The sequence below is a fragment of the Haematobia irritans genome, chromosome 2, assembly GCF_050003625.1.
Source record: "Haematobia irritans isolate KBUSLIRL chromosome 2, ASM5000362v1, whole genome shotgun sequence".
In the NCBI taxonomy this organism is placed as follows: Eukaryota; Metazoa; Arthropoda; class Insecta; order Diptera; family Muscidae; genus Haematobia; species Haematobia irritans.
The window spans coordinates 6,728,142-6,747,451 of NC_134398.1; the positions used below are offsets into that span (position 1 = coordinate 6,728,142).

Consider the following 19,310-nt stretch of genomic DNA (forward strand, 5'->3'; position numbering starts at 1 on the left):
GTTCTAAAAATAGAAGTGCTGGAATATATATATATATATATATATATATATATATATATATATATATATATATAAATATATATATATATACATATATATATATATATATATATATATATATATATATATATATATATATATATATATATATATATATATATATATATATATATATATATATATATATATATATATATATATATATATATATATATATATATATATATATATATATAGATATATATATATATATATATATATATATATATATATATATATATATATATATATATATATATATATATATTATATATATATATATATATATATATATATATATATATATATATATATATATATATATATATATATATATATATATATATATATATATATATATATATATATATATATATATATATATATATATATATATATATATATATGTATATATATATATATTTATATATATTATATATATATATATATATATATATATATATATATATATTCCAGCACTTCTATTTTTAGAACCGTGTCCAAAGAACAACAAATGCCGAATTTGGGCGACTTTCCAACTTTTCATTAGATAAATGATCAATATGAGAAATATTAATTTGCAATACAATTAAATAAAATAAAATCTGAAATCATTCAACGGACGTTTTCTTTAATTTTATAATAATTGGTTTTCCAAAAAAAAAACAGATAATTGCTTAAACAAACGAATGAAACCTTATTGGTTGTGATTTCCAATTAGACTGTTATTGTGCCCAAAAATTTAGTCATCCAATCTATTTTCTGTATAGGTGTGCCAGGCAAGAATTGGTTCCTCTAACAAATTTTGTGATAGTAGATGGGACCAAATAATTCGGTTGGCAAAAAAATTGGTTGGCACAACAAATTTGTTTTCTGTGTGTATATTCTATGAAATATAGCGGTTTTTTGGAATTCGGTTTTGAAGCATCGGACTTTTTTCCAAAACCAGGGGACGGTGTTTTTTGAAACACCGGCACAACCGGAAAATCTAATTTCATTACCAAAAAAAAAAAAATCAAAGAAAAAAATAATTCGATAATTTATTAAACGTTAGAAACGGTTTTTTTAACCCTTATATTATGTTGGAGTCATTGAATGACCCACATCATATTTTTCATCAGAGCATTACTTACTGTTGGAATATAATTAAAGGTTCTTACTACTCAGCAAGAATTCGGTACATGTCAACAATTCATGCACTGACTAGTAAGAACTTTTATTTATTTACCAACAGTAAGAAATGGGCTGATGAAAAATACGATGTGGGTCATCAAATAACCCCAACATAATATAAGGGTTAATCATTGCACTCCGGATTTTTTTTTTTTTGATCCGGAAATTAATTTAACACGGGCTTGTCATAAAACGGTTGTCCACCATCTCAATAGTCGTTGTTCTGAATTTGAATCACTTTTTAGGGAATGATCTGAATTCAGTGTTTTGGATGTTAATTAAAAAATATTGTGATATTAAATAAATAATTTTTATAATTTTGTATGATTTTTAATGCATTCTAACGCTTGTCTGAAAGGTTTGACCAAATATGTTCAAAAATTCAGCATCGTTTTTAGCATTTTCATCAACAAGATTTGAATAATTTGTCCCATTTTATTAATTCTTATTCTGTTTTTAAGCTATTTGAAACAAAAAAGTTAAAATTACCCATTAAAAATAAGAAAAAAAAAGCGAGTTATAAAAAATTGAATTAAAAGAACTTCCTGTGTAGCTAAAATAAGGAACATCTTTGGGAGGACATTTTTGGAAGTGCTTTTAAAGTTGTGCATTTAGGTTAGGTTAGGTTAGGTGGCAGCCAGATGTATCAGGCTCACTTAGACTATTCAGTCCATTGTGATACCACATTAGTGAACTTCTCTCTTATCACTGAGTGCTGCCCGATTCCATGTTAAGATCAATGACAAAGGACCTCCTTTGCCTTTAGAAGAACTTCCAAATTTTTTTGCTGGGACCTATTTGGTAGAGTTTTTGCATTAAAATGTCAATTTCACAATGGATAAATAAAACTCGAAACCCGGTTGTCGAGGCCTTGAAAAAATCGGTTATGCCACCGAAAATGGTATTTTCACGATAATCGAATATCGCTGTAAGAAGATAAACAGGTCCACCGGCTTTGATCACTCTAACTATAACCCAGTAATTTACAATAATGTGTAATATTTAAATTTATTGCTAAAATAGCATAAAACAATTGATTTTAATAGATTAGCTCATCTCAGGAATAGCATTCTTGGATGTTCGAAATGAAATGTAATGAGTTGAGAAGAACTAACAAATTTTTCAATGGGCTAAAAGTCAACAATTTAAAATTTTTTAAAAATAAAAATTCATATTTTTTTCAATAATGATATGTCGACTTGAAATTGTTATATTTTATTTAATAAAAAGTATAATTTTTAATCAATAAAAATTTAACTTTTATCGTACGTGGACGTCGATTGTGCGTTTTTTTTCGGTGATTTCTTTGTTAAAGTTTGGAAGCCGAAAAATGAGTATTGAACAAAATCTAAAGTTAAATTTTACTCAATTTTAAAATTAGAGAGATCATCTGATCAAGTCAAAGAACATTTAATTGGTTGATTAGATAAGATTTTAAAAAATTTCGGTTAGAAGAGGAAGGGGTCGTCGAGTTGACAAACTATAAATATATAGAAATTTTCTTTCACGATGATTTTTATACCACCCTCCACCATAAGAGGGAGACTACACTCAAAAAAACAGTGGACCCACTAGGAGAGAAAATGTTGTTGAATTTTGGAAAATTTAGGTTAATTGTAGAAAATTTTAAATAAACACTACTAACAAAGCAGATGTCACGCCGATTTCACAAAAAAATAAGTAAATATTTTTCGAGAAATGCAAGATAATTTATTAGGCGTAATTATTTTTTCACTTATTAAAGAAAATTTCGTAGTTTGAATGAAAAAATTGTAATTATTTTTTCACTTATTAAAGTAATTATTTTTTCACTTATTAAAGAAAATTTCGTAGTTTGAAGGAAAAATTTGGAGTTCAAAATTGTCTTTAGTGCCATATGAAGTTTATGATGATCGTCTTATTGGTAAAATTTACAAATTTTAAGATATTCTGAACTATTTAAGACACCGTTTTAGTAAATCTTTATGCTTCATTTGTTTTTTTTTTTTTTTTATTTTTTCCTCGTTTTTAGTTAATTTAAATAACATATGGAAAAAATATTAAAGTCAAAATTATTAAACATACGGAAAAAAATTATTAAAAATAATAATTGCGTGAACTAAAATAGAATTAAATTGGTTTAGTGTCATATAGGGTTCTCTGTTTTTTAGTTTATACTAACTTTATTATTCCGTTTGTAATACATATTGGTCTCAGACCCCATAATGTATAAATATTCTGGGTCGTGGTAAAATTCTGAGTCGATCTAGCAATGTTCATCTCTCCGTCTGTTGATATCACGCTAAGTTTCGACCGAAAGAAGATATCGCTTGGCACAACTACTTGTTATTAATGTAGGTCAGATGATATTGCAACGACTTTTATGTATAGACTCCATATAAACTGATGCCCAGATTTCATTTCCGTAGATTTTTGGAGGAGCAAATTTCATCTGATCCCATTTAAATTTGATACTCTCTAACAAACATGCAAATATTGGTCCATATCGGTCCATAGTTGGAAGAGTAAATTTCATCCGATACGTTTAAAATTTGACCTTATAATTACCATGCGAAAAATGGGTCAAATTGGTTCATAATTGGTTCAATTGGACTTCTCTACACTGAAAAAAGAATTTTCTTTTCTCAGGACTAAAATTTCACGACAAAGTTTTCTTTTGACGGTACAAAATTTTCTTTAAAAGTAAATAAAAAAAATTTTGAGACAATAGTTGAATCAGATATCATAAAAACGGGTTTATTTGCTCGAAAAGAAACTACTTTATAAAAAAAGGAGAATTTTGTTTGTCTAAAATTTTGTTCCGGAAGAAAGTATTTTTTCTTTGGGTGTATATAAACCCATGAAGAATTAAAGAGGCTTATATTAGAGGTGTGCGCGTGACTGAAATTTCATTCACACTCACGCACATTCACGAAGCAAAATGTTTGTTCACGCACGCTCACGCACGAACTTCATTTAAAGACTCACACTCACGCATGAGTCACGACAATTCCCGTGATTCACGACAAATTCACGAGACTCACGACATTTTCCAAACGGAAATCAGCAAAGGTAATGAAATTCAAAAATAAAATATAGTTCGAGAGCTAAATCAATTTCAGTTTACATACAAGTATGAATTAAATATTGATTTTTTTCGTGAGCGTGTGATTTTGCAGAGATTTTATTCACGCACACTCACGAACCGATTTTTTTTCTCACGCACGCTCACGCAAGACATATTCATTTTAGTCCCATTCACGCACATTCACGAGAGTGCCTTCAAATTTTGTTCACGACTCACGTGATTCACGCGTGTCACGAAAATTTCGTGTCACGCGCACACCTCTAGCTTATATACACCTAGAGAAGGAATATGTTATGGTTGCCACAAACATGTTCCATGTTCATCCGCTAAAAATAATATTTTGCTCTTGAAACATGTTTGGGGAGATCATATTCCTTCTCTGGCTGATAACCGTGTTCGACTGTATTATTGATTTTGTTTAGCTTTTTATTAAATTCTTCTCAATTGATTTTAATTTTTTCAATATTAGGAACAAAAACTCAATATCGATTATATTCGTACTTATTGGTACCAAAATGTTGCGTATCATAAAATCCACTGTCTCATATCCGATGTGTATAACACCATGAACTTAGCATCTCTCATGCTCTCTTTCATGTCACTCATTGCATTTCCTATACTCTTTCATTGGACTTTGTTATCAGTGAAGCAAGTTTTGTCGTTGTTTATTTTATGTTAGTTTTTCAAGCTTTGAAATGATGAAAGCTTTACACTATACACGAATCACTTTGATATTTTGTAAAGAAAGTTAAATACTAGATGTCGCTAATTTGTCAACATTTACTTCTGATAAAAAAATATTTTAATTTAATTTTTATTAGAAGATTTTTAAAAATTTTGTTAACTATGAATATAAAGAACTAAAGATACAATTTAATTTATATACCAAATTTTCCTTTACTTTAATGACATGAACTAGACATTAGAAAACAAGTTTTATACGAACGAAGTACTAAAATGTACCAAATTGTTGAAAAAAAAGGTTCTTATTTTTTATTTATTTTTTTTGGGAGCCACCGTGGTGCAATGGTTAGCATGCCCGCCTTGCATACACAAGGTCGTGGGTTCGATTCCTGCTTCGACCAAACACCAAAAAAAGTTTTTCAGCGGTGGATTATCCCACCTCAGTAATGCTGGTGACATTTCTGAGGGTTTCAAAGCTTCTCTAAGTGGTTTCACTGCAATGTGGAACGCCGTTCGGACTCGGCTATAAAAAGGAGGTCCCTTGTCATTGAGCTTAACATGGAATCGGGCAGCACTCAGTGATAAGAGAGAAGTTCACCAATGTGGTATCACAATGGACTGAATAGTCTAAGTGAGCCTGATACATCGGGCTGCCACCTAACCTAACCTAACCTAAGGTTCTTATTTTTCTAAAATCTGTGTTTATAATTTTGATAAAAATTTAATTATATTGTCTCTGTCTTGGTCAAATTGGATAAAAAAAAAAAACATTTTAATAATTTTTAGCTCTAATTATTTCGTTCCAAATTAAGAAATTTTCTTAAACAATGGAACAATTATTATTTTTCATAAATTTTCTTCAATTTGACAATAAGTATTCACAAATTGCATTCACTTTTTTTGGGTGTAGAAATGTTTTCCTAATTTATTTATTTATTACTAACACGACTAATAGGCCCAAATGTTGTTGCTGAAATTTCGCTTCTACACTACAAAAAAAGTGAACTCTATATGTCACTAAAGCCAATTTAATTCTATTTCAGTTCATGAATTTAAAAAAATTAATTGATCCAATTAAAACATTAGTTGATAGTATTAATTTTTGTTGTTGATTTTTGTACCAATTAAAACATTTATTAAATCAATTAAATTTTTGATTGAAAATTTCTTAAAACTCAATTCGAATTTTAATTGGAACATTTTTCGTGAATTTTTTTTGTGTGGTTTGAGAAATTTTCTTTGACTTTAATAATTTTTGCGTATGTTAGTTAAATTAACTAAAATAGTGGACACAATTATGTACAAATGAAGCATAAAGAATTTAGTAAATTCGTGTCGTCCACAAAATAGTTCAGAATTTCTTAAAATTTGTAAATTTTACCAATAATGTGCCCACCTTGAATTTCGTATAGCATTAAAGACATTTTTGCAATTTTGAACCCAATTTTTTTCCATCAAACACGATATTTTCTTTAACAAGTGAAAGAAAATAAATATTTTTAATGATTTTTTTTTAATTTATCGAAAAATATTTACTTATTTTTTTGATATCGGTGTGACATCTGCGTATGCGATACAGTTTACTTAACATTTTCTAAAATTAACCTAATTTTTCCAATATTAACTAAAATTTTCCTTTCTGGTGGGTTCACAGTTTTTTGAGTATATAGAAAATTTTCGTAGAAACTTAATTTCTTTAGAATATTTTATCAATAATTTGTATAGGACATTTTCTAAATATTTTAACAACAAATAGAATATAACAAGTTAAGCTAAATAAATTTTCTTGACTGTCGAAAAATATTTACTTATTTTTAGGTAACATTTTCGAAAAAATAATCCATATTTTCCCTCCTGTTGGGTTCACTGTTTTTTTTTAGTGTATTGGCAACTCTATTTGCAAACCGTCTCTTGCAATGAGAGTGTTACATTAACAGGAAATGGAAGAGAGCACACTTCTTGGAGTTCATGAGGCAATTTGTGTGTATATGTGCGATATCTGTATGCGTTTTGTATGTATGTAGTAACGAAGAATAGTGGCCTATATTTTATGAAAACGAAACGACTTGTGGCAAATCCATTTTGAACACAAAGGAAGAAACCCCCAAACCTCTTAGTTTAGTTGGTGCAAAGAGTACCATTAAAACGAACGTTGCATATAATCCTTTAAGCAGTGCTTGTGTATGCGTGTCCGAATGTGTGATGAAGGTGTAAATGAGTAGAAGAAAAAAAAACACATAAATATTCATCCACAAGCTCGTAGCGTCCTGTTGGGGGAATAGGCATAATAAAAAAATCAAAACATTGAAACGAAAGAGAAAAAGAGAAAACAAGAAAATTACCGCAATTAACAGTGAAATCTGTGCAAAAAAGTCAAGTGCAAAAACATAGACAACGTAAAACAATACAAAACAGACGTTGAATAAGAGAAACTTGAAATTATGCTGGTGGTAATGCATAACACAACAACAACAACATCTAAGGCTTGTTTTACCAACGTGGGGTAAACATATGAGCAAAAATCAATTAATTTGTATTTGTGTGTGTGTTTGTGCTTTATACATAGAGGCAATAGAGAAAAGAGAGGTTTGTGTACGTTCGCGTATTTTCTTTTTGGGGGTCGAAGGGTCTCCATCTATTGTACTGTAGCAAAGCTACTACAACTACCTGTAGATATATGTAAAAACAAATTCAAAGCAAATTCAGGGGGTATATAAATCGCTCATACGCACCATTGTACATACAGCCATATAACCAATAACAAAAATTATATTTTCACAAGAATACGTTTGGAATGTGTTTTATGCCCGTGAGTATTTTGTCTGTGCGAAGAATATTTTTTTGGGGGAAATTCAAGTGCTATGCATTTATTGCAAGAAAAGTATAAATTTAAGGCTCACTCGCATGTCTATGGGGAAAATTAAATAAAAATAAAATTTCAACTAAATACTAAACGAATGATTACAATGTACATATGTTTATAAAATATCCTCACCAACCGAGCCTCCACTCAATTAAATATTTATTTGCTTTGTTGCTTGCACATGAAAGACAAGGGGGCCTGTACATGTGGTCATAGCATGTATGTATATTTGTGTGTGTGTGAGGGAATGCAGCAATTCACTTGTGTGTGTGTTGTTTGTTTGTTCTCCATTTTTGTTGTTTCATAACGTTTGTCCCCATTTCCCAAAAGGCAAAAAGGAAATAAAAATCTTTTGTAGATATCCTCGTTTATGTCCTTTTCCATGATTCCATGTACACTATGTGGCCCCTCAATGTCCACGATGAATGTCCACCGCCATCACCACCGAGCAAGCATTATAGCTTTGTATAAAAGAAGAAATGCGCACACCAGGCTATTGAGAATAACAACAAACGAAGAAAACAACAAATGAATATGAAAAATACATATAAATAATAAATAAATAAAAGAGCTTTTCTCAAGAAGTTACAACAATACAAACTCAAGTACAGTTTGGCTTTGCCAGATTGCATAACTGCCAGAATGGGATGTCCTGATTGATTTGCCCATGGCACTGGTATGGGCCGCAGTAACGGCCTATGGTTATTCCCCTTTCGTATTCATTGGGGGTCAAAATAAGTGCCGAAAAACAGTATTGACTCCTTTGGACAGACAATCATTTCGGCATTCAAACAGGACTCAGCACCATCACACTCAGCACGTGTCAACCAATAGCGACTTAAGAAAGGGTTCCTTGCTTCATTTCGACATAAACTAGCTACCAAAATCTCCTGATATTAATTCGTAGGACTTTTGCTCCGGAGCATTTTGGGCAGTATGATTGACACTAAAACATACGTAAGTGTCGATCATCTCCGTACGGTACTTGGCCGGAAATGGGCCAAAATACTCTGCCACTTTCGTGCAGCGTGTGATGGATTTGTGGGATGTTTGAAAGCGATTAGAAAAAAAAATTGTATTAATTTTAGAAAAATTAGATTAATTTTAGAAAATTTTAACTAAATAGTATTACAAACGCTGACATCACACAGATATCACAAAACTAAGATATTTTACGACAAATTAGTAAAGATTAATTATTTTTTTTAAACTTGTAAAAGAACATTTCTTAGTGTGAAGAAAATAATTGGAATTCAAAATCGAAAAAAAATGTGTTTAGTGTTTAGAGTGAAACCACTTAGGAAAGCTTTGAAACCCTCAGAAATGTCACCAGCATTACTGAGGTGGGATAATCCACCGCTGAACACATTTTCGGTGTTCAGTCGAAGCAGGAATCGAACCCACGACCTTGTGTAAGCAAGACGGACATGCTAACCATTGCACCACGGTGGCTCCCGTGGAAACCTAATAATTCCATGGACTAAAAAGAGTTAAATTGGCTATGGTGAAATATAGGGTTCACTTTTTATACCCTGCGCCACACTGTGGAACAGGGTATTATAAGTTAGTGCCTATGTTTGTAACACCCAGAAGGAGACGAGATAGACACATGGTGTCTTTGGCAATAATGCTCAGGGTGGGTCCCTGAGTCGATATAACCATGTCCGTCTGTCCGTCCGTCCGTCTGTCTGTGAACACATTTTTGTGATCAAAGTCTAGGTCGCAATTTAAGTCCAATCGCCTTCCAATTTGGCACATGTTCCTGATTTGGGTCCGAATAGAACCCTATTGATTTTGGAAGAAATCGATTTAGATTTAGATATAGCTCCCATATATATCTTTCGCCCGATATGGACTTATATGGCCCCAAAAGCCAGATTTTTGGCGGAATTTGGTTGACATTTTGCACTAGGAGTACAATTAGTAGTATAGTCAAGTGTGCAAAATTTGATTGAAATCGGTTCAGATTTAGATATGGCTCCCATATATATATCTTTCGCCGATATGGACTAATATGGTCCAAGCCAAAGTTTTGGTCCAATTTGGTTGAAATTTTGCACAGGGAGTAGATTTAGCATTGTAGCTATGCGTGCCAAATTTGGTTGAAATCGGTTCAGATTTAGATATAGCTCCCATATATATCTTTCGCCCGATATGCACTTATATGTACCCAGAAGCCAGAGTTTTATCCCGATTAGCTTGAAATTTTGCACAAGGAGTACAATTGGTAGTATAGTCATGTGTGCCAAATTTGATTGAATCGGTTCAGATTTAGATATAGCTTCCATAGATATATTTTTCGCCCGATATGGACTTATATGGCTCCAGAAGCCAGAGTTTTGGTCCAATTTGGTTAAAATTTTGTACTAGGAGTACAATTAGTAATATAGTCATGTGTGCCAAATTTGATTGAAATCGGTTCAGATTTAGATATAGCTCCCATATATATGTTTTTCTGATTTCGACCAAAATGGTCAAAATACCAACATTTTCCTTGTTAAATCGCCACTGCTTAGTCGAAAAGTTGCAAAATGACTCTAATTTTCCTAAACTTCTAATACATATATATATCGAGCGATAAATCATAAATAAACTTTTGCGAAGTTTCCTTAAAATTGCTTCAGATTTAAATGTTTCCCATGTATAGTCTGTGCTGTTGAAGTATCAAGACACGTCACGGACGTTTTGTTTCCATACCTTTTTGGATTTCGCTTACGAAGAAACAATATCATTAACAACAACAACTTCTACTCAACAAATAACTGGATCCACTTGGTTCTACATACTGAGCGAGAGATCCAGTTGGTAAAACCAAATTCTCTCTTTCGAACATGAGTTCGAAAGCGAGAAAGAGAATGAGAGTTAGAGATGATGGGCCATCAACGTCCAGTAAGTTATCGAAATCTAATTATTATCAACCTCTACAAACTATTGTTGACGATGATAAGGAAGAAGAAGAAACTGTTATGGGTGACTCCTCACCTGCTACTAAGAAGCACATACCACCTATAACTATATTAAAGCAAACTACTGATAACATCCATAAAATGTGTAAAATGGCTAAGATCATAAAATATTCTATTCGTAAAATATCTATTGGTCACAAACTGTTTTGCGAATTTCAATATGATTATGACTTGATGACAAAGCATCTGAAAGACAACAATATTGAGTACTTCTCATATTTGTCAAAGAGCAACAGGCCATACAAAGTTGTTCTATCAGGCCTAGACAAAATGGAAGCTAGTAAAGTTAAAGCTGACCTGATAAAAGCAGGTCTGATGGTTATAGATGTTAAGCCAGTATTTAGAAAGACTGAATTTAATGCTGAAATTATTTTGTATATAGTCTATCTCAAAAAGGGTACTATTACTATTAAAGAACTCAGAGAAAAATATCATAGTATCGACTACATTAAAGTAAAGTGGAACTATCAAGTCAAATATAGAAACAAAATAACCCAATGCTACAATTGCCAAATGTATGGCCATGGATCGGAAAACTGTAATGTTAACACATTCTGTGCAAGATGTGCCGGATCCCATAAAACAATATCTTGCGACTCTTCTACTACCAGATGTGCCAATTGTAATGGGCAACATCCATCAAATTCTCCTGATTGTCCAAGTAGGATTAGATATATGAATCTTAAGAAGCGGAATTCATCACCGAAACCTCAATTTAAAGGTTATGCTCTGGACCAGCGGCCTACATACACACCACAAGCCACTGACTCAACAAACTATGCCAATGTTTTGAAATCAAATTATGATATCTCATGTGTTGATAATGACTTGTTTTCATTGGAAGAACTTAGATCATTAACCGTAGAGTTAATTAATAACTTAAAAAATTGTAAAACTAAATCAGATCAATTTCAAGTAATCACAAGCTTAGCTTTCAAATTTTTGTCATGAATCAAAGCTTAAAAATAATGATTTGGAACTCTAGAGGAATCCAAAATAAAATGTATGAATTATTCGATTATTTACTGGAACAAAATATAGACGTAGCTTTAATCAATGAGACGTGGTTGAAAGGAGAGATTATAATGAAACATCCATTATTTTGCTGCTATCGGTGCGACAGGGAACATAGGAGAGGTGGTGGAGTAGCTGTTGTGGTACGTAGGAATATTTCCCACGATCTGCTTCCTATAATGAATACTTCTTTAATAGAAAATATAGGTATCAAAATAACTCTAAGTGATGACTCGACCCTTTGCTTATATAGTTGCTATTTCCCGGGGGGATCGTCCGGTCCTTCGGACTTGAAAAAGAGTCAATTCAAATCGGATCTAATGAAATTTTCTAGAATCAGGGACAGATTCATACTAGGTGGAGACTTTAACTCCAGAAGCCGTGAATGGGGCTGTGTACGATCAAACTGTTGGGGCAATATCCTCAACGAACTGTTGTTGACCAATACTTTTGGACTCGTATACCCTCCCGAGCCCACCTATATACCTAGTTGCAATAATTCAACCCCTTCCGTTATTGATTTCTTCATTACAAATGTTCCTGAGAAGCTTAGTGCGGCGTTAAATTTAAACGCACTCAGCTCCGATCATTTACCAGTCTGGACCAACTATGACACGGTCCACAAGCCATCCAATTCACTCAGATTCAATTATAAATTGGCGGATTGGAGAAAGTTTAGGAGACATATTAACCACAATATTTCCAGTCTTATGGATGTTCCAATTAACCAGGTATCTGATGTTGATAGTTTGATCGACCAAACTAATGTTCTTTTATCAAATGCCATCGAGGAATCTGTTCCAAAGACTGTTCCTTGCGTCAATTATGTTAAGCGGCTTCCTAGACATATTTTGAACTTGATTTCTATGCGAAATACCTCCAGGCGCAACTGGATTAGATATAGGATGCCCTTTTACCGCTCAGAGACAATTTTTTTGAACAAATTGATTGCTGAGTCGACATTTCGGTTTAGGAACTCGAATTGGAACAATATGCTCTCTAGTTTAGACACTGCTTCTTCAAAGTTTTGGAATATATCGAAAATTATTAAAAGGAAGACGGGCACAGTCCCCTCTATGAAGCAAAATGGTTGCGTTTTTACAACTAACCTAGAAAAAGCCGAATTATTGGCCCAGAAATTCCATTCTAATCACTGTTTTTCCGAAAACCTCAGTGATTCTGCAACCAGAAATATGGTTTCGGAGACTATCAGAAATATTGATAGCCAAGTTAATCCCGTCGGCTCATTTGCGGTCACTGCCACACAACTTAAGAATATTATAAGAAATCTCAAAATAAAAAAGAGCTCTGGGCCAGATGGAATAACGAATCGATGTTTAAAGAGCCTTCCCCCAAGCGGCCTTAGGTTAATTACGAACATTTTCAATTCTTGCATTAGACTTTGTTATTTCCCTAAAATTTGGAAACACGCCAAAGTTATCCCTATACCGAAACCGGGAAAGGACGCGTCTTGCCCAGGTTCGTACAGACCAATTAGCCTCCTTAGTTCTATGAGCAAACTTCTTGAAAAAATTATTAAGGATAAAATCGCAGACCACATAGAACGCAACAAAATTCTGCCAACACAACAATTCGGTTTCAGACCTGAACACAATACCATTTTGCCCCTTGTCCGCATTAGGAACATTATTTCAACTAAACTAAATGAAGGGAGTTCAACGGCTATGGTCCAACTGGACATAAAATCTGCATTTGACTCGGTGTGGCACGACGCCTTAATTCATAAACTGGCTAGGATCGGTCTAGATGTTCCGACAGTTAAATTGATAAGAAGCTTCCTTGAAAACAGAACATTTCAGGTTCATATCGGAAATGCAATGTCTTCTGTACACACATCTCCAGCAGGATGTCCTCAAGGCTCTTGTTTGTCACCGTTACTATACAATATTTACACCTACGACTTCCCCGAACTTGATGGGTGTAAATCCTCCATCTTCGCAGACGATACCGCGATTTTATGTTCGGGTGTTTTTGCTTCTGACATTATGAGTGACATACAGGTGGCACTAAGAGAAGTGTCCAACTATTTTAAGAGATGGAAGATAGTGGTGAATACATCGAAGACCCAAGCCATATTCTTTTCAAGGAGAAGAAGGAGCTGTTATATCCCATCCTCGAATATCATAATTGATAACTTCGATATTCCATGGGACGATAAGGTGAAATATTTGGGAGTGGTCCTAGACAGAAAGATTACATTCGGCGACCACATCAGCTACACCATAGACAAAATTAACAAAACTATAAGAATTTTATATCCTTTTATAAACAGAAAATCAAAGCTGTCTATTCACAACAAATTAATAATTCTTAGAGTGATCTTCCACGCTATTTTGTACTACGGAGCTCCTGTCTGGCACAAAGCGGCAGATTGTCATTTACGAAAATTGCAAGTTATTCAAAATAAAATTGTGAAAATGATGTGTAATCTGCCTTTCGACTACTCTACCTCTCAATTACATTTGAATTACAATCTCTCTTTTGTTAAAGACAAAATAAAAAATATCACTGATAATTTCTATGCTAGATGCTCACAATCTTCGTATGCACATATACGTTGTATTTCTTCATAAGTACTAACTTTTTACTCTTTTGACACTACTTTATGGAAGATTCACGGGGTTTTTTCCTTCATTAATATTCCCCGTTTCATTTGTTATTTAGATACCATAAATTATTCAAAGTTTAAAAATTATGTTTAAGTTGAAAAGTTGTGTTATGTAACTGAACTCTTAAAATATAATTATTAAATTATTGTGTAAAATGAATTCATTCAAACAATAAAAATAGTAAAAAAAAAAAAAATGTTTCCCATATTTTTACTAAAATTGTGCTCCACCCTAGTGCATTAGCCAACTTAAATTTTGAGTCTATAGATTTTGTAAATGTCTTTCAAATTCTGTCCACATCGAGTGATATTTAAATGTATGTATTTGGGACAAACCTTTATATATAGCACCCAACACATTTGACGGATGTGATATGGTATCGAAAATTTAGATCTACAACGTGGTGCAGGGTATAATATAGTCGGCCCCGCCCGACTTTAGACTTTCCTTACTTGTTTTTTTTTTTTTAGTGTAGTGATGATGTGTAAAAAATTCGAGTTTTGTCAACGATATGTGACAATGCATAAAACTTGGCTCTCCATTATTTCATTTCAAAGTCCCATAGATAGTGAAATGAGGGGTGGGAAAACTGCAAGTATCAGCAGGCAAAGTTAAGGCCTCCAATTATTTTGCGATGCCCTTGGAACATTTGGAGAAAAATATAGAACATTGCAAATCAATGAAATTTTCACTACCAATTTTTTTACCTTCTTTGAAAAATCTGGCAATATTTCTTTTAACACTGAAAGCCCCAAAACAAAAAGCTCTTTGTGCCACCAGCAGTGCTTGGTGCTTCAGGTAGATGTTGCTGCAATCAAGCACAAGGAGCTCAGTATGAAACGAACGACTTTTACGAAATCAACTCGAGCGCGCGGATTGCCACGAATAATAATCAAATAAAGAGTGTCTGTGTGTATTTTATCCTCAGCTAACAGTCGGTCGCTTGGTCAATTGCACGTTTATAATACAAACAAAAACAAAAAGTGAAATTAAAACAATAATTAATGCTAACAATAACATCTAAGGTGGTGGTGAATAACGAGAAAGATAGAAAGCTAGTGAATGATACCTAGCCCAGTCTGAATAAAAAAAAACAACACATAAGAAAAAAGAGAATATCAAAAAGAAAAAGAATACGAAAATAATTTAATAATTTGAAATTGTTTGCTTCTTTTTATTTACTTCATCGTCCTTTTGTTGTAAACCAACTGAAAATCAACTTTCCTTTACAAGTGGGTTAAAGCTTAAACGAATGTAAGCAGATTTCCTTACTTTGACCCTATGGTTGCTGTTGTTGTTATCGGTGATGGTGGCTATGGTGTAAAGCTATTGAGGAAATATATCCCTCGCTCTTTGACCCCCTTAAAAGAACAAAAAAAAAACACATAAGAAATGTTTGTCTTATAACCCAGCAATTTTATCCTTTCTCCTCAACCAACTACAAAAGGCAATAAATATTTTGTTCTAAACTTTCATGAGTTACACGCACGTTTATAGTATCTGAGTTCTCAAGTGCGTGTATATGTGTACGTATTTATTTATGCATTTGTATTGAAATAGAGACTCATAGTCGTACAAGGATTTTATTTTTGGACAAAAACAAAGAAGAGGTGTTTGATACCTCTATATAATGCCAAGGAGGACAATGTGTCATTTCTCCGAGAGTGTTCATCAAATGATAATTTTCTATGACAATAGCAAAAACAAGAACAACAACAATAACATCATTATCAGTAGTAGTAGTCGTAGTAGTAGCAGCAGCAAAGGCAAGAGCACAAACAATGACAATCACGTTACAATGTCATCGTTGCTGTTATTGTTGTTGCTGTTTACTCATTATTGTTGTTGTTGTTGCCGTTATACGATTAGCCATAAACATCCATACTTGAAAATCGAATGTAAGATAGAGAGATGGTGGTGGCCATACATACATATACATACATATTTGTATTTATAGGCAGGCATACGTAGGTAAAAATGTATATGACTAAATTAATATAAGTTCTACAGATTTTTGGGAATGGCTTTGAGAGAGCGAATAGGTTACCCCCCAGGTTCCTGCAGAGAAACAGCAATAAGGTTTAATGGACCCATAAGGTGGCGCTTGCTTGTTTTTAATTTTTATTTTTGTCATCAGTGTGTCATTCAGTTTTACTTAATATCTTGACTCGACATGATTCATAGATTTCCTTTGAAAAATTCCCAACACAAAAAAAAAAATGATTTGTTTTCGCTTTACAAAATCCCCAAAAAATAAATATACAAACGCATAGGAAAAATTCATACACACACACACACACACTCGCACAGTTAGGCAAGTACTTGTTTATACAAATGATTCTGTGAAAGTATTTTACCTATTATTCTCGTCGTCGTTCTTTGATTCATGAAAAAAAAGAATTGAGGCAATATAACCATTCATTTTAAATGAAATAAATGTATGTAAAAATCCTATAGCAAAAGGAATGAGGCAATACAGTTTTCAGAGATACCATATGATTTGATTAAATTCTACAATATTGTTTATATTCAAGCAAGCATATGTATGAATCTCACATACGTAGACTGTGTACAAAAGTTTTCCCGGCATTAAGAGTTGATGGGCTTATGGGTAAAATATATGTATGGGTAAAAATATGTTTGTCTATAATCAGCTGTTCGATTCGATTAGATATTTACAGTGTAGACAAGAAAACTATTTATAATAATAATTATTTATTGTGGAAAAGTCCGTGGTTATTTCCTGACAATCGACCAAACCTGAATTCTCTGATTCATAACAAAGATCAACGATCCCGCGATCGTAATACATATAAAAACAAGTAAGTAAAGTAGAAAGTCGGGCGGGGCCAACTATATCATACCCTAAACCATCATTACAGAATTAGTAATCATATTTAAGCATTTGTGGGGTAACATATAGGTCTGGGAGATAAACTGCAGTTGCATATTTAAGAAAATTAAGGGGTACATGTCTATGGGTGCTTTGTGTCAATCAGACTATAGCTCATAGTCAATGTTGCCAGGGAAAATGTTCGGTTTACCCTACATGGACAAAAAAAGTTCCCTACTTTCCCATACATTCCCAAATAATTTTCCCTACTAGATTTTTCGTTAAATTTAAAAATTTTTACAAAACAAAAATGGTTCTAAGTACATTATTATCTTAAAACACATATGCAACGTATATAACTTAGAATATAAATTTATATTACCACCACGGTTGCCACAGTTGGTAGAATTCTACCCAAATTAGTAATCTTTTTTGTTAAATCTCTATAAAAATAAAATTTTGGAAAAAGTTTCTATAAACAAATTTTTGTGAGAAATTTTTCTATAGAAATAAAATTTTGACAATAAATTCCATAGAAATAAAATTTTGAGAAAAAAATCCACAGAAATAAAATTTTGAGAAAATTTTTTATAGAAATAATATTTTGAAAAAAATTTCTATAGAAATACAATTTTGACAAAATGTTCTATAGAAATAAAATGTTGACAAAATTTTCTACAGGAATAAAGTTTAACACACATTGTTAAAGATCAAGCCTTGCCGGCTTCTAATTTCCTCCTCTAGAGCCACCAAAATGTAAAAATTATTACAAATTGTGTTGAGTGAAAATGTCCTACATTGTGGCCCTATGACCCTACAAGACGCTAAATATTAGAAAAACCCAACATATAGGGAATTTCCCCTACTTCTAGCAACACTGGCTGTGTTGATATTGCACCTACGGGGTTAGTATGCCACTAATATTGAGCCCATTATTAAAAAAGAGAAAATGGTTAAATTAGTGTGGGTAATAAATACAAATTTGTAAAAATCGAGCAATATTCTTATGTAAGAGCTACAAGTACGTATAAGTACGATCGGCTAGTACATCAAAATTTGAAATTTGAGTAACATCGGTTAATAAATAAGAGTATTATGACCAAATTTGGGAAAATCGAGCGATGCATATATATGGAAGCTATATCTAAATCTGAACCAATTTGCATAATATTTTACGGGTTTGATTAATACCACAAAAGGTTACCTTGTGCAAGATTTGAGTAAGATCAGTTAAGAAATGAGGCCTGAATGGTCAAACATAAGGTTATTTGAGGACGATCGGACTTAAATTGCGAGCTGTACTTTGTGCACAAAATTACATATACAGACAGACGGACGGACAGACAGATGGACATTGCTAAATCGACTCAGAATTTAATTCTAAGCCGATCGGTATACTAACAGATGGGTCTATGACCACTATTTCTTGGCGTTACATACAAATGCACAAACTTATTATACCCTGTACCACAGTAGTGGTGAAGGGTATAAATATTTATTGACTTCAATGACGAAATTAATTGAACGAACGTGTTTCATAAAAAATACTTATTGCCTTCAATCACGAATTTAAATGATAAATTATTTTTTAATTGAAATCACGGTAGGGATAATATCAATTACCACTTCAGGTTAAAAGTAATTGGTCCATTAATAATAATATTAATCAGTTTGTGAAAAAAATAATATTTAATTTTCTTAGTTTATCTTTATCTGAAGATTTTTTTTTAACTCCAATCAAAATCTTAATTAAAAAAATTATTGATATCTATTTTTCTGCACCCAATTAACAATATCATTAAATTAAAACATATTCATTAAAAATATAAATTGCAAATATTGTTCGTAAGTAATTAGTTTATATACAGAATGAAGTGAATAATCTAATTGAGCCTGAAAATAAATCGAGCAGCCATTTTGACCTAACCTATACACAGAGAAAAAAATATTTTTTTTTCGATTCAATTACAAAAAAATCCAATAAATTTTTAATTTAAATTTCTTCAACCACAGAAATGATAGTATCAATCGCCAACAGCAA

At 32.2% G+C, this 19,310-nt stretch overlaps 1 protein-coding gene across 1 annotated transcript in view; it reads left to right on the plus strand.

The window, feature by feature from the left end:
• Positions 1 to 15,275: 15,275 nt before the first annotated feature.
• jp (junctophilin) overlaps positions 15,276 to 19,310 on the plus strand; it is a 55,338-nt gene continuing 51,303 nt past the window's right edge. The window contains exon 1 of the mRNA XM_075293230.1: positions 15,276 to 15,690. The gene's annotated coding sequence lies outside the window, so the exon portion shown is untranslated. The remainder of the gene's footprint in view (positions 15,691 to 19,310) is intronic.